Source organism: Rhinatrema bivittatum, chromosome 8 (genome assembly GCF_901001135.1).
Source record: "Rhinatrema bivittatum chromosome 8, aRhiBiv1.1, whole genome shotgun sequence".
NCBI classification, from domain to species: Eukaryota; Metazoa; Chordata; class Amphibia; order Gymnophiona; family Rhinatrematidae; genus Rhinatrema; species Rhinatrema bivittatum.
The window spans coordinates 259,796,657-259,813,936 of NC_042622.1; the positions used below are offsets into that span (position 1 = coordinate 259,796,657).

Here is a 17,280-nt window from a genome sequence, read left to right on the forward strand (position 1 = left end):
GGTCAACTACCTGAATAGAAGGAGCGGATTCCGGGGGTAAACGCTGGTTTGCCCCGACGGCAACTACCCATCTACCGCTGTACCTGCCACTTGAGGGACGTTTTCCGGAGGCAGGACCTGGAAGTGAACTATAAATTTCGAACTCTCTGCGGCGCGCATCAGACGTCGATGCACCGCTAAAGCCGCTCGCGCTTAAGGGGCGTGCGGCTAAGCAGAGCTTTGCTGGGCTTCGCCGGGTTTTCGCCTGCATTATTTTATCCAAATCTTTTTCATATGTTACCCCAATCATTAATTCAGGACTGTTGCTGAGGATAGCTCATCCTCCTGTGTCACAGATAGATTAGGCATCCTGTGTAGAGAGGATGATATTGATACATTTGGAGTTATGTGAAATAATGTCAAACTCTGCATTGAAGGGACCACCTCCAATCTAGATCACTTAAGAAGACAAACTCTACAACATCATAGTCATTTCCAGTGGACAGTACCAAAGGGCTAGAACATGTTAAAGCATCAATGCCAGAATCCATTGCTTGGCCCAAATAACTCAATCTTGCACACAACCCCAAAACTTTGTCCAGGGTAGTATGCAAAGAGTGGATATCCTTATATCTGTCCTTACCTTGTGTTGCACTTGATTCTGAAGAGCAGGAGGTGACCTTTAATGTCAAAGGTCCATTTGACATCAAAGGTCGAATGGACCTTCAACCTATCTGCTATTTTTGACCATTGATCACCAATTACTCCTAGATATTCTGTCCTCATTTGGAGTTCAGAACTCTGTCTTGTCTTAGTTCTCTTTTTACCTCTCCCATTGCACTTTTAGTGTTTCCTCCTCTACTGCTGTCCCACTATCAAGGTCTGTTCTGGGCCCTTTTCTCTTCTCTCTGTATATTAATTCCTTTGATGTTCTAATTTCCTCTTATGGCTTTCAATGCTATCTTTAAGCTGACGTTTCCCAGATTTACCTCTCTATACCATTTCATCAGGAATCCAGTCTCAGATCTCAGCCTGCTTGACTGACATAGCTGCTTGGATGTCCCTCCACCACCTTAAACTCAACATGGCCAAGATAGAGCTCCTTATGTTTCCCTGCAAGCCCACTTCCCCTATTCTTCCTTTCTCTATTTCTGTGGATAAAACTGTCATCCTCCCAGTCCCTTCAGCCTGTAATATTGAGACATCTTCGACTCCTAACTCTACTTCTCTACATATATTCAAAACACTGCTAAAATGTGCCATTTCTATCACTATAACATCACCAAAATCCATCCCTTACTTTCTGAAAATACTATCAGAACCTTTATCCAGTCTTTTATCACCTTTCATTTAGACTGCTGCAACCTGCTCCTCACAGATTTGCCAGTGAGCCATCTTTCTCCACTGTAATCTATCCAAAATTCAGTTGTGTAATTTATTTTTTGCCAAACTCGCTACACCCATGTAACCCCTCTTCTCAAGTCACTACGTTGGCTCCCTATCCATTCTCACATACAATTCAAGCTTCTCTTATTCACCTACAAGAGCCTTCATACTGCAGCTTCTCACTACCTCTCCTCTCTTAAAGGTGAATACACCTGCTGTATTCACCTTTGATGTGCACACATCTCCCACAGTGTGCACATCAAACTCGGATTAAAAAAGGGGCATGGTGTTGGCACGGTCTGGATGGGTGTGGGTGTTTTGAGGTGGGGCCAAGAGATGTATGTGTAAATGAAACCAGTTCCAGGCATCGCAGAAGGGTTTGAGGGGTCTAGGCTAACTGGGGGGAATACAGGCTATTAAACCAGGGGGGGTCTTGAGGACCTAGCTCTACACTGGGCAAACTGGTGGATGAACTGGTGAAAGTGGTCATGGCATGGACATGCACAAGTTTTAAAATTCCATGATTTACATACCCAACCTGATTTACATGGCTGGGTGCACACAAGCTTAAAATTGGGCACACTTGGGTGTCAGCCCAAGTTATTTATAACTTGCATGCACATATGTGCGTGCAAGTTATAAAATCCCTGCATCCCTGGGCACATGCTGACCTATGTGTGCGTATGTGCACCCGCTTGAAAGTTACCATCCCTCCTCTCTCTACACCCCTCCTTGTACACTCGGCTCATCAGGCAAGTCATTCCTATCTATGCACTTCTCTACCACCAATTCCTGACTCTGTGCTTTCCACCTGGCTGCATCATAGGCTTGGAATAGACTTCCTGAGTTGATGCATGATGCTCCCTCTCTTGCCTTATTTAAATCCCTTCTAAAAACCTCCCTTTTAAAGGATGCCTTTTACATTTTAACCTCTGATTGTCTTGCTTACAGCCTCAATCTTTTTTTTTTTTTTTTGTAATTGACAATTTTTATAGCCTTGATAATTTTTAACTATTAAATTCTTAATAAATGAAATTCCCAAAGTCTCTTTTGCCCTGTATGTTTGTCTTGATTAGACTGTAAGCTCTACAGAGCAAGGACTGTCTCTTAAATGTTTTTGTTCAGCACTGCATACATCAAGTAGCGCTTTAGAAATGTTAAGTAGTAGTACAGGTAGTAGTAGAGTTGAAGTGGAAGTTTTCGATGTAAAAGGTTTCAATGTTGCCGCTATCAGTGTTGAAGGATTAAAACATTTTGATTTCGGTATCAATGACTGATTCAGAATATTCTGGAAAATATTCTGAAGTTATAATCTTCTACATTTTATAGCCCTGGAAGACATTTTAGAACAAATTAAGTAATCTGGAACATGTTCAAGTCCTAGACAGTTCATTCAGTAACATTTTTCTGTTACCTAATGGGGCATCATCTGAACCCTGTGCCTTTTTGTCAGCCATCATCTGGAAAAATGGAAACTACTACATGAAAAGTAAAATATTTTAAAGATCCAAAGGAAAAAAAAAAGATCTAAGGCCTCTTTTAGACAAGGCTAAGGTACTGAAAATACAATTTAAAAGAAAAAAGAACTTAGGGATTCTTGTGACCAAAGGGGTAGATCTTTAAACTTACGCGCGCGCGTCCATGCACGCACGCTTCCTGGCACACACACATACAAGGGCTTGTGCACATGCGCAGCGGATTTTAATATCAGTGGAAAAGGGTAAACAGTGGAGTGCCTCAGGGATCTGTACTTGGACCGGTGCTTTTCAATATATATATCAATGATCTGGAAAGGAATACGATGAGTGATGTTATCAAATTTGCAGATGATACAAAATTATTCAGAGTAGTTAAATCACAAGCAGACTGTGATACATTACAGGAGGACCTTGCAAGACTGGAAGATTGGGCATCCAAATGGCAGATGAAATTTAATGTGGACAAGTGCAAGGTGTTGCATATAGGGAAAAATAACCCTAGCTGTAGTTACACGATGTTAGGTTCCATATTAGGAGCTACCACCCAAGAAAGAGATCTAAGCGTCATAGTAGATAATACATTGAAATCGTCAGCTCAGTGTGCTGCAGCAGTCAAAAAAGCAAATAAAATGTTAGGAATTATTAGGAAGGGAATGGTTAATAAAACGGAAAATGTCATAATGCCTCTATATCGCTCCATGGTGAGACCACACCTTGAATACTGTGTACAATTCTGGTCGCCGTATCTCAAAAAAGATATAGTTGCAATGGAGAAGGTACAGAGAAGGGCAACCAAAATGATAAAGGGGATGGAACAGCTCCCCTATGAGGAAAGGCTGAAGAGGTTAGGGCTGTTCAGCTTGGAGAAGAGACGGCTGAGGGGGGATATCATAGAGGTCTTTAAGATCATGAGAGGTCTTGAACGAGTAGATGTGACTCGGTTATTTACACTTTCGAATAATAGAAGGACTAGGGGGCATTCCATGAAGTTAGCAAGTAGCACATTTAAGACTAATCGGAGAAAATTCTTTTTCACTCAACGCACAATAAATCTCTGGAATTTGTTGCCAGAGGATGTGGTTAGTGCAGTTAGTGTAGCTGGGTTCAAAAAAGGTTTGGATAAGTTCTTGGAAGAGAAGTCCATTAACTGCTATTAATCAAGTTTACTTAGGGAATAGTCACTGCTATTAATTGCATCAGTAGCATGGGATCTTCTAGGTGTTTGGGTAATTGCCAGGTTCTTGTGGCCTGGTTTGGCCTCTGTTGGAAACAGGATGCTGGGCTTGATGGACCCTTGGTCTGACCCAGCATGGCAATTTCTTATGTTCTTATGTTCTAATATCCGCGCGTGCATGTGTGCGCACGGGGGGAGGTAAATGTTTAATTTATGCACGTTGACACGATGGTCCCTTTTCCCAGTTCCAAACCACCTAACTACCCCTTCCTCCCTCTTCCCCTCTCCTCCCCATCCCCTATCCCTATTCTAACTAACCCCCAAATTTCTATTTTACCCTTTGCTTCTCTTCTGGAGCAATAGTAACTTGCACGTGCCAGCCGACTGCCAGCGCGTGCTTCCCTGGCACAGTGACAAATGGGCGCTGTACTGGCTGCCTCCAGCCCCGCCCCTCCCCCCGGACTGCCCCCTTTTCAGGCCCTGGCACTTATTCGTGTACCAGAGTTTACGTGTCTGGCCGGGCCCGTTTGAAAATTTGTCCGGCGAGCATAAGGCCAGGCCACGCGCATAAACCTGGGGATTTATGCGTGCAGGGTTTTAAAAATCTACCTGAAAGTGAGCAGATGTTTTTCCATGGAAAAAGACAATGGGGTCCTTTTAATACATAGCTGTGTGATGCCAACTTCACATGAACAAAAAGGCCTTCTAGGCCTTTCTAGCTTTAGCTAGTAAAACATTCTACTTCTGTGCGCCATCAGATGACATTACCCACACATGTGCCATATTTATCCGACATGTCCATGGAAAAAAGGGTAATGCCAATGAAGTCTACGGAGGTGATGATGTGGGGGATGCCACTTAAGACTATAGAGGTGAAGGAATTAAGGGAAGAAATGTTTAAGAGAGTGATGCCACTGAAGTCTATGGAGATGAATTATGCTAGGAAGAGATATTTAAGAGGAAGACATTACTGAAGTCTATGGAGTCTTGGAAAACAGGGTGACTTCATAAAGATGTCAGTATCACCCTTAAGAGGAGAGTTAATTAGAAAGTCCAGGCACTTGCCATGATAGGTCTCAATTATATTTTCAGTCCACACGATCATGTTATCAAATTGGCATTAATTATTTTAACCCAAAAAAATCTGAAAACCTTTGAGGAATTAACTTCCAATTTGAATTAAGCCAATGATGATATCATTAGTGCTACAGTACTTTACAACATGTTTCATATCCATTAAAAGCAGGCATCATTGCCTTCTAAAAAAAAAAAAAGTCTCTGCAGTTCCACTACTTAATGGCCTGTAAAATTCCTTCCTTTCTCTCATCACAGCAAAGCATGAAATCAGAGGCTGCAGAGACAAAGCCAACAACGGTGACCCTCCTTGTATGCCAAGTCTTTTGTACAATAGATAAGGTAAGGCAACAGGCTTCAGGTCATGAGAGAGACCGCCATGGCAGCTGTTGTATGTTTGGGTCTCCTAGTTCTACTTTCTCTACAGCAGTGTTTCCCAGCCTTTTCAAGCCCAAGGCACACCTAACATAGTAACATATTAAATGATGGCAGATAAAGACCAAAATGATCCATCTAATCTGCCCAGGAAGGTGCTTAGGGTTGTAACTGCTGCTCTGTGCAGGTTACCCCATGCAAAAATATTACCCCAAAAAGTTATCATAGGTTACCTCATTCTTCATGTTCATCCTCTCAAAATGAGAGATCCTCTGTGTTTATTCAATCCCTTTTTAAATTCTGTTACTGTTCTTGTTTTCACCTCCTCTTCCAGGAGAGCATTCCAGGTATCCATCACCCTTTCTGTGAAGAAACATTTCCTGATGTTTTTTCTGAGCCTACCCCCATACCATGACCCTGAGTTCTACCACTTCGCTTTCATAGGAAAAGATTCAGTTCTTGTGCATTAATACCTTTCAGGTATTTAAAAGTCTGCATTTTATTCCACCTGTCTCTCCTATTCTCTAAAGGGTACATTTTTAAAGGGCCGCGTGGGCATCCATGTGTGCACTGTTCCTGGCACGTGCACATAGACATGCTGATTTTATAATATGCGCGCGTCGCTGCACGCATGTTATAAAATCCAATGCCCACGCACACATGCACGCCCGACTTTGTATTGGCTCGCGCTTGTGCACGCGGGTGCCCACTCTCACGCGCAGGGGGGGATTTTTTTAAACATGTGCGGCGACGCGATCGGGCCTTTGCCCAGTTCCCTATCCAACCTTCCTCTCTTTTCCCCTCTCCACCCCGACCCCACCCCAGCATAACTAACCTTTTTATTTTTTGTTTTGGAACTTACTTCATCTGAAGAGATGAAGTAAGTTCCATGCGCCAGCCGACTGCTGCCATGCGCTTCACTGGGACAGCGCAAAATGGTGTTGTCCCGGTCGGTCCCGCCCTGCCTCTTTTGAAATGCCCGGCACTTCCGCACATACCGGGAGTTACGTGCGTGGCCGGGCCATTTCGAAAATGTGCTTGGCCCAGGCACGTGCATATTTCCTGGGATTTCCATGCACCAGGGATTTAAAATTCCCCCGTTAGGTATACAAATTTAGATCCTCAAGTCTCATGTCATATATCCTCTGGTGGAGACCCGCACCATTATGATTGCCTTACTCTAGACTGTTTCTATCCTTTTTGAGATATTGCCTCTAGAACTGAACACAGTACTCCATATGAGGCCTCACTAATGTCCAGTACAGAGGCATCTTCACTTGTTTTTTTCCTGCTGGTTATGCATCTCTCTATGCAGCCCAGCATCCCTCTGGCTTGAATCACCGTCTTGTCATATTGTTTCACTACCTTCAGATCATCAGACACTATCACCTCGAGGTCTCTCTCCTGGCCCATGTCTTTCACACCTAGCCAGCTCCATGAATCTGAACTTCTTGGCATTGAATCTCAACTGCCACACCTTCAACCACTCGTCAAGCTTTCCTAGATCACTTTGCATCCTCTCTACTCCTTCAGGTTTGTCCACTCTGTTGCAGATCTTGGTGTCAACCGCAAAAAGGCAAACTTTTCCTTCTAATCTCTCTGCAATATCACTCATAAAGATATTGAACTGGCTCTAAAACTAATCCCTGAAGCACGCCACTAATCACCCTTCTCACCTTAGAATGAGTTTGATTTGCCACTATTTACTGTCTTCTGCAAACCAATGCATTACTAATCCACTCCATCACCTAGGGATCCACTCCCAAGCGGTTCATTTTATTTCCGAGCCACCTATGCAGGACTGTATCAAAAGCTTTACTGGGATCCAAGTAAAACACATCAAGTGCCTACTAGTGTCAGTCTATAGGCAGAAACTTGAGGTCTGGTGCCAGGACCTGTATTTGGGATTTATGTGCATAAAATATGTTTTATGTGCATAAGATATGATTTTTGTGCACAAAAAATGTTTTCTGCACTGAAGGCATTTTTTGAATGCATAAGTCATTTTCTATGTGCAAATCATATTTTACGCATATAGAAGATAGTTTATATGCATAACATATTTTTGTGTGTACTAAGAATTTTTTAATGCACATTTTTTAATTAGTGTACTTTTTAAACACCCAATACATTAGCATAGCATTATCTTACTGGATCGGGCATACATTTTTTTAAGCATGTTCCTTAATAAACTATGAATTTCAGCACAGTTTTAATGCCTTCAGTACCTGAATGTAATCCACTTTGAAGTGCTGAAAAGCAGAATATGAAAAAATGCACAGTTTATTACATTTGCCCATTCAATAATAACACCCCTGGCTAAGTCCCTCTATTGTCCCAAAATTTTGTGCCCCTATTTTTATTCTTTTCTAAGTTATAAAGGGAAGGTTCAGGGCCAGATTTAAGATTATAATGCCCATAGGCAGAGGTTGAGGGTTTCACCCTCAAAATTCAAAAGTAGCAGGAAGAGTCCCGGTTTTTTGGCACCTTCAAAATGTGACAACCTAGACACTTGCCTATGTTGCCTGTGCCTAAATATGACCCTGGAAAGGATGACACACACACCCACACAAACCGCAACGCATACAGACATGGTCAAGGCAAGTAGCACTGCAAGGTTTAAAAGAGATTTGACCAAGTTCCTGGAGGAGCAGTTCATAAAACATTATTAGCCAGGTTTCATATTATCCCGCAATCTTTATTTTTAGTTTATTTGTATTTATATAATACTTTAGTAGTTGTGTTTTATGTGAATTTAACTGCTCTTTTATTAGCATTTTATGTTTGGAAACCGTTGTGATGGCCAGTCTGAACGACAGTATATAAGAATTTTATAAATAAATAAATAAATAAATACACTAGAGAAAGCCGTTGCTGTCTCCAGGAAGAAGCAACAAGAATAGATCTACTTTTTGGGATCTGTCTTATGTTTATGACCTGGACAGACCACTGTCAGAGTCTGGTTGCTGGGCACAATGAACCTTGGTCTGACCCAGCACAGCATGTCTTATGTTCTTATCTATAGGATCTGATAAGCCTCTATTTAGGTAGCACAAAGCTAAAAAGTAATTGCTAAGTACATTTTTAATGCTGGACATTAGAACTAAATAAAATACTCAAACTATACTAAACAAATCTAACTAAAAAGTCAGGCAGACACTTGTCTGGCCCCATTGGAATCTCAGTTAACCTCCATAGGTAATGAAGCAACTTGAGTCCCTGTCTAGAAGGATTTACAGTATAGGTGAGAGCCACAGACACCTGGAGTGGAAGATGGACTAGAGAATTTGAGAGAGGGGTATAGTGATAGAAAGAGTGCAAGAGGTTCAGACAATAGGTGGCATGTAGGTCGCTAAAGGTTAGGATGGACACAGATCATTATCATCTTGACGCTCAGATCTGTCAGAAATATGTATAAATACTATAAGGCTTCATGTGTGGATGATGTAAAAATGTAGTGTGCACAGTATCCAGCTGACTGCAAATTAGCAGGTTAGTGCCTTAACTGGTGGCCCTGAGTTGAGACGGGGGTCAGCACTGACCCCTGCTCAACCTCCTTGTTTGCTGCAATTTCTTTTCCTGCCGCTTTAAATGTGCAACGGGAGCCTCAGGCCCATTAGGGTACTGGGCCTCCCACCACATATTTAACACATTGCAAGTAGGTGCAGTTATTTTAATACAGCTGACCACTTTCTCGGTCAGCAGCGATAAAATATTTACACCGAATTGACTAGTAATGGCTTTCTTTGCATTCATTTGCATTATTCATGTATGCAAATCGCATGCAAAGAAAGTCATTGTAAAAGCGGAGGGAATCTGGGCAGGGAGATGTAAAATATCGTGTATAATCACACAATATCTGCAATATAAAACGCATTAGAGCATTACTGTGGCTTGATGCATCACCTAGTGAGTGAGCCTAGACACATTGGATGAAGATGAGGCTGCTCCACTTAGGATAAGTGCTCTGGACCAGCCCCACAGTATATCTACTCTCAAATAGTTCCTAGCAGGTCTTAGAGAATACACCTTCCTCCGTTAAGGTGCCTCGACTTACACCAGCCTAGCAATAAGATGAATAGAGGCGTGGGACACAAGACATAGGAGAATTATTTAATCTTAATGTTTGGTTAGCAGCCTGGACACAGGGGTGTACATTTTCAGGTCTGCCTGGGCTGGGTTAACTTTGTTCTATCAAGAAATCTCCTGTACCCAGCAATCCTCATTCTCCAACTAGCATTGCTAACTGGTTCCAGCCCTGGTCTTACCCCAGTATATACAGGGATTTGTTTTTCTTAGCAAAATCAGAAATACAAGCCTATGCATGCAATGGGATAAAACCAGCTTGACCAGCAGACGTGGAGCCAGTTCGTAGCTTTACCTCTAACTGCACAGAGAGAGGGAATATGTGAGGGAAAGAGGAAAGAACACAGGGTGGGGGTGGAGGTGGGGGAGAAGAGAGCGATATGTGTGTGAGGAAGAAGTTACGTGTGAGAAGAAGAAATTCTGAGTTTAAGGGAGGAAGGCAGTATTGTACTGAAGAGACAGAGGGAAGGTGGGAGGAAGGCAGGAAGGGATAGGAAAGGAGAAAGGATCACTTCTGTTTCAGTTCTAGAGAGAAGAGACATTCTGCTTTACTAGATCCAAAAAAGAAATGGAAAATCTCTTTACACAGCATACACACAACATATAAAAATTATATCTCCTACCTCTCCTTCCAGGAAACCAGTCACTCCTAGCATATCAAAATGTGATAATGGCCAGAACCTGATGATGCCAAGACTCCATGACATGCATTGTATTTTGAAAGATGGGGACAAGAGTTGCTTACCTATAACTGGTGTTCTCCGAGGACAGCAAGATGTCAGTCCTCCCAAATGGGACGATATCATCTGATGGAACACATGCCAGAACTTTTATGTCAAAGTTTCTAGAACTTTAACTGTGCCCTGAGTATGTGTAGGCTGGAATGATACTATGCATCCATGCAGCGTCCCCCCCCCCACCCTCCCCCCAGTCTCTTCTTTTCTGGAGCCCCCCAGTCATAGACTTCACTTTTCCTGCTTGTCTTGGGATTTTTCTCTGAAGAATCAGGCAGGAATCATTCATTGTAAGGCCCTGTAAATATTTTTCAAACATAGAGCCTCACTTCGGGCACTGTGAGTCTAGCCCATTAGCATCAGTTTCAAACGCATTGTCATCAACATTGGGAGAGCATCAAGCCCCCTTAATATTGATCACCAACAGAGACTGCAGAGACAGTCTCTTCCCATCCAAAGAAAGCCAAGGGTTTGGCATCTTTGGCTCCGGTATCAAGGAGTTTCAGTGCTGAGTGTGAGCAACAACGAAGAAATATTGGCATCAGTCTCCATTGGTACATGATGCTGGGAGCAGGGACATTCTAGCTGCAGATGTGAATCCTCTGAAGCATTCCCATGGAGAGGAAAGTTCATCTTTGATGTATTCCTAGGAATCATGACAGACTCCAAGGTTCCAGGTGACTGCCATTGATATATCTCTGGTTTCCCAGGAAGTCATGGCCTTCCCTCCTCTTTCTCTACCTGTACTGGCATCAGACATCTTTGAGGAGCTGAACAGGAGGATCCAGTAGGCTTTGGCCAAAGCCATGGAGAGAATCATGTCAATGCAGACCAATGTCCAACTGCTGCTGTATTCTCTGCAGCTGCCTAGCAGCTCAGTACTGACACCAGTGCCAGTTCCTGGAGGGGAATTAATATTGATGACGACTACACCAATGATGATCTCCAGCCCATTGGGGGAGGAAGCTTCACTGATGCACAGGAGTTTCTTGGGTTCCAGGCCACAGTAGACAAGTGCTCCCCTCTCAGAGGCCTTGTCTGCAGAAAAGGCACATTCTGTATCTTCTCCCTAGGCATTACTGTCTGGTCAGACTAAGAGCATTCATGGGGTTATACCTATAGATTTGGTGATGTCTCTGAAATGGAGGAATCCACAAATCTCCCTTCCAAAATCCTCTCCTCATCCATATAGAAGGAAGTCTCACCAACGGACCTCTCTTTCGCAGGGTTCATTCAGATTATGGCTGAGGCCATCCCTTTTCCTTTGTTGAAGGAGATGAAACCAGGAAAAATATGAAGAACATTCTCCAATTCATGAAACTTTCTAATGAGATCGTGGCAGTCACAATATACAAGATCCTTCAGGAAATGCAGATGAGGAAGTAGGAGAACTCCCTCATGTGAACATGAAGGCATCTGAGATTTAACTCATCCAGAAGGCTCCAAATTCAAAAGAGGCAACTATCGCACCAATCTGTGGTAGCTGAATCCACTCTCAAGAGAGCCAAGAGGACTGGAACCCATTCCTTGGTACCCATGGGAAAGGATTCTAGAACTCTAGATACTCTTGGAAGGAAGATTTTCCAGGGGGTGAAGCTTAATGCCCACATTGTTTCCTGCATACTCTTAATGAGCTAGTACATGCAGGACTTGCTGAAGCAGATGTGGGAGATGGCCAAACAGCTTCCTCAGAAGCAATATATCACTGGTGGATAAGAGAATAGACTGAGAAAGACACATGGTTCAGTCGACTTTTGATGTTTTCGAGATGGCATCAAGAGACTATTCCATGGGGACAGGCACCTTCAGAATCACCTGGCTGTGGGTCTCAAACTTCCAATCTGAGGTCCAGGAAAGACTCACTGACATGCCGTACACTGGAGAGTATGTCTTCAGAGATATGGTAAAGGAAATGGTTGCATAGATTAGAGAACATTGCAATGCTTCAGTAGCTTTCCACATCTCCTCCATAGTAACATAGTATTGTTGTCAGAAAAAGACCAAATGGTTTATCTAGTCTGTCCAGCAAACCTCCCATGGCAGAAGCTGCCACTCTGTGTAAGTTACTCCCATACCTTATATTAAGGATAGTAATACTTAGAAGCAAAAACCAAGCATCTGTCAAAGCCATAGCAAAATTACTGCAATATTTTGCATGGTGAACAGCCTTCCTGATAATTCAGTCAATGCTGCTTGAATGTTCTTTGCTTTTGGACTTGGTCATAGAAGCTTTATCCCCAATGTCAGCATATCAGTAGCCCAGACTGTAAAATTCAAGGCCCAGCGTTGGCTGTATCCAGAATCCAATACCCTTTTTTCACCGTCCTGCCATTAAAGAGGAGAGTGATGTTGAATTGTGTCAAAATCATCAAGGTTAATTGGTTAAGGGTTGTAATCCTTCATACCTTCTGTTAAGGATACTAACTGCCACTCTGTGCAGGTTATCCCCATGTACTCTTTTCTTCATTATCATCCTAGGGCTGTAGGGATCCACAATGTTTATCCCATGTCCTTTTGACTTCGTTTACTGTATTCTTCCTCACTACCTCTTCCTGAAGAGTATTGTTGCGTCCGTCGGTCTCAGATGGCTTTGACCTCTGTGCCTCACCTTTCTTCCTTCTCTCTCCTCAAGCCTTGGGAAGATGGCTGCTGCCGCGTCTTCATGCCGCTCTCTCCGGTGTCCCCGGATCAGCAACAGCGACGGTGTTTGCCATGATTTTCCTGAGGGCCTCATAGGGTGCACGCTCGCACGCCACCCATGTCTTTATCCACGTCATGGCAGGAACCTCGGGGGCGTCCCCTCCAAGTGACATCATCACATCCTGGTATTTAGCCTGCCCTTTGTTAGCTAACAAACTGAATTAGCAAGGATTGGATTGCCTCCGGTCTAAGCTGCTCTGCCGCTTCCCAGCTGCCGTAGGAAGCTCTCTCTGCCCTTCGGGGTACTTCTTCACTAACCTGGGTACCCACTCCTCAGGGGCCCTTCTGCTCTATTTCAGGTACCTATCTTGGGAGACCGGGTACCCGCTCCTCGAGGACCTGCTCTCCTGAATCTGGTGCCTGCCACTGAACAACGTCTGCCTGCCAGGACCTTCAACAATACAGCTTTCTACTTCAGTGAGTACTACCCTTTCAGTCTGTCTCACCTTCAGCTTCAGCACTCTGTGTCTAAATCCGGGACCTGTCCCTGCTATGCCGCGCTGCCTATCACCTACTCAAGTGTGAGACTGGTCTCCTCTGCTGAGGTCCCCTGGACAACTTCATTGGGTTACCTTCACTGCTGCCCGCTCCCCGGGCAGTACCATCGACCTGTACAATAAATACAACTTCTCTGTGTCTGCGTGTATAGAGTCTAGCCTAGTACTGCGGCTCCTCCCCATGGGAGTGGCCATCACCGCAGTACCCAAGAATCCACTCCAACACCTCACAACCATAACAAGTATTCCAGACATCCTCTGTGAAAAAATATTTCCTTATGTTGGTTCTGAGTCTTCCCCCCTGGATTTTCATTTTGTGAACCCTAGTTTTACCATTTCCTTTCCAAAGAAAAAGGTTCAAAGTTTGTGCATCATTAAATCCTTTCAGGTATCTGAAGGTCTGCATGATATCCCCCTGCACCTCCTCTCCTCTCCAGTGAACATATTCATATCCTTCAGCCTCTCAAGTCTTTCGATACAGACCCCCACACTATTTTGTCCTTCTTTGGACTGCCTGCATCCTGTTGAGTTAGTTTTGAGTTATGGTTTCCAGTACGGAACACAGTACTCCAGGTGAGGCCTCACCAAGGACCTGTACAAGGGCAGCACCTGCCTCCTTTTTCTTACTGGTTATTCCTTTCTCTATGCATCCCAGCATTCTTCTGGCTTTAGCTATCACCTTGTCACATTGCCTTGCCACCTTCAGATTGGCAGACACTATCTCAATCTGCCCTTCTGAGTGGGGGGCCAAGACAACACTTCTTCCAGTCAAGAAGGCATTATTTCCTACCCCTCAGTCTCATACACAATAGGTCCCTGTCCTCGCTCGAGTCAGCAGAGGGCCACTAAGCCATATCCAACATTGATGCCAAAGTTATGACTGGATAACAGTGAGTATAACCCAGATCCCAGATTCTGTGCCAAAGGACCTTCCATTTGTCGGCAGGCTGAGGTTTTATGTAAACCATTGGTCCAGTATAACTTCAGACTCATGGATCCACAGCATAATAAAACAACAAAAAGTAGTACAGATTGCATCTATTAGTTGTTCTACCAAATTGGCCTCTAGACCCTGCTTGGGGAAATTCCCTGCATCAACACTGTCATCCTGCTTGTCTTTGGAGAAAGTTCCATTCATTTTATCCTTTCCTCTTTTTTCCATGTACTTCCTATTTTTCCTTGTATTTTTTCTGCCTCCTGGCAAATGTATTCCATTCGCCACACTAGTACCGCTTTTGCTGAAATGTGCCTTCAGGAAGCCATGGTGAGAAACCAACACACAAAATAAAACACACACAAAAGTAAAAGCCCCAGAAATAAAATCTGTATAGTGTGTTAGCACTTGAACTCTAGAATTGGCTTTAAATAAATCACCTTCTTCCCAGCTGGCATTATCCCTACTCCAGCACCCTTTAACTTTCACAGCTCTGCAGCTTAGATGTGTAAAATAATGCCTACACTTTGCCTTTTCCCCTTCTTATAAAACTCAAGAGAGAGAAAGGAGAAAGGGTTTATTAGAAGGCTGCTGTAGTGCTGTAGCTCTCAACAGCAGCACCAAAAATCTGATTCCAGCTCTGGTAAACACAACATCCATAATCTATGTTTGGCATTTTCAACTCCTGTCTATGCTTCATTTTGCTGGAGTCTCCTCAGGTATTTTCAGATCTTGCATTCTCTGCTTCCTGTTGTAGTATATTGGGGATTTTCAGTCCCTCAGACTCTAAGGGAGAATCTTTCAGCCAAATCCCTAAAGCAAACACTATTTATTTATTTATTTTTAAGCTTTTATAGGCCATCACAACAGTTTACAATAAGGCACCCAATGAATTACAATATAAAAGTTAACAGTGCCGTTCTAAAACATCCGGTACAAAGTAAAATATAAAAATGTTAAAAAACAGAACCAAAGTCTTATATCATGACTATGCATAAAAGCTAAATCATCTATAAAATAATAATACCATATATATAATAATCATAAAAATAATATTAAAACTAAAGTTTATAAACTATCAAAGCAATATTCTTAAATAAATGCGAGGTGATCAAATCACTATATCAAACTTTTACTACACAGCCATTCTTTATCTTTCCTGCTCTTTACAAAATGCTTGTTTAAACAGCCATGTTTTTAGCATTCCTTTAAATGATTTATAATTTTGTTGATTTCTTAATTCTAATGGCATTCCATTCCATAATGTGGGACCGGCTAGTGCCCTGACTTGTGTCAAATGTGCTGATTTTAGTGACGGTATTGGTAATAATGCTTTGTTAGCGGAACGGAGATTTTTTTGAAGTATATGTAACCGTAAGGCAGTATTAAGCCAATCCACCTTTTCGTCGTAAATGAGTTTGTGTATGATGCATAGTTCATTTGAAATGAATTATTTGTTCGACTGGTAACCAGTGTAATTCTGCTAGTGTTGGGGTAATATGGTCCCTTTTCTTTTTTCCTGTGAGGATTCTAGCTGCAGAGTTCATTAAAATTTGTAGTGGTCTAACCGTAGAATATGGTAACCCTAATAGCAAAGAATTACAGTAATCAGTTCTGGTAAATATAAGAGTTTGTAATACTGTTCTAAAATTAGCAAACTCTAATAAAGGTTTTAATTTTCTAAGTACCGTATCATTAATTTTGCATATCCTTCTTTTACTTTTTGTGAAATATGATGCTTAAAGTTTAATTCAGGGTCTAACATTACCTCTAGGTTCCGCACCTTTTCCGAAATAATCAATGTTTGATTATTTTGTAAACTAAACGACGGTGCAATTGAATTAGTGATTTTGCATTCTAAGTGAAGAAATTCTGTTTTCTCAATATTTATAACTAATTCCATCTGGTTTAACAATTGTTTGATGATATCAAGATATATGTTTGCCACGTTCATTGTTTTCTCTAGAGTATCGTGAATTGGAAGAATTATTTGTATGGCGTCTGCATACATATAATATGTGATACCTAACCCAGGCAGGAGCTGACACAGTGGCAACAAATAAATATTGAAAAGAGTAGCAGACAATGCTGACCCTTGTGGCACTGCAGTTTGCAAATCTAGTATAGCATCAAACCTCACTTCTCATTCATCTACCTAAAAAAGGTGATGCTAAACCTCAGAACCCATGGCTGCTGAAGATCCTTCAGGGAGGGTGTGAAGGTGACATACATACAGGAGGAACAGCAAGGAACCTCCTGTACTATTCATGAGGTCACTAGATAGACCTGGTTCAATTCCTGGTTTGCACAAGCTTTAATTTACCAGTAAAAGTCCCAATGGTTAATTTGATTGGTTGATTCTGTCTTTGTGGATGCTCCCAGCTTGCAATGGGAAGCACCATATATAGCAATAGTACTGGGAAAGGCTCCTTTTTTAATCATTTAAAAAACAATATAAGGTAATTAACCTTATACAAAAAACTAATCAGTTAAATAAAATATAAACAAACAGTAAAGAAAATAATAAATACAATAATTTTCATTCACACGATCAGTATATGTAGGCCTCAGGTAAAGACAGTCCAGAGAAAGGCACTCTAAATGGTGCAGAGTTTGTACCGCAACCCTTATGAGATGAAACTGAAGGACCTTAATATGTATATACCAGAAGTGAAGCGAGGCGCAGGGGGATGATACAGACATTGAAATATCTGAAAGGTATTAATGTACAAGAATAAAAGCTTTTTCAATGGAAAGGAAGAGGCAAAACAAGGGATCATAATGTGTGGCCCCAAGGGGGTAGACAGGAACATCAGGAAAAGATAATAGATGCCTGGAATGCATTCCCAGAGGAGGTGGCTGA

General features: G+C 42.4%; 2 protein-coding genes across 4 annotated transcripts in view; one reads left to right on the forward strand and one right to left on the reverse strand.

The window, feature by feature from the left end:
- MACROD1 (mono-ADP ribosylhydrolase 1) overlaps positions 1-17,280 on the reverse strand; it is a 1,081,925-nt gene that overhangs the window by 735,861 nt on the left and 328,784 nt on the right. The window lies entirely within an intron of this gene.
- FLRT1 (fibronectin leucine rich transmembrane protein 1) overlaps positions 1-17,280 on the forward strand; it is a 367,021-nt gene that overhangs the window by 258,574 nt on the left and 91,167 nt on the right. Inside the window, exon 1 of one of the 2 annotated variants that reach the window (XM_029614732.1) lies at positions 5,345-5,433. The exons of the other annotated variant lie outside the window; for it this stretch is intronic. The gene's annotated coding sequence lies outside the window, so the exon portion shown is untranslated. Of the gene's footprint in view, positions 1-5,344; positions 5,434-17,280 lie in introns of those variants that run through there. 2 annotated transcript variants of the gene reach the window in all.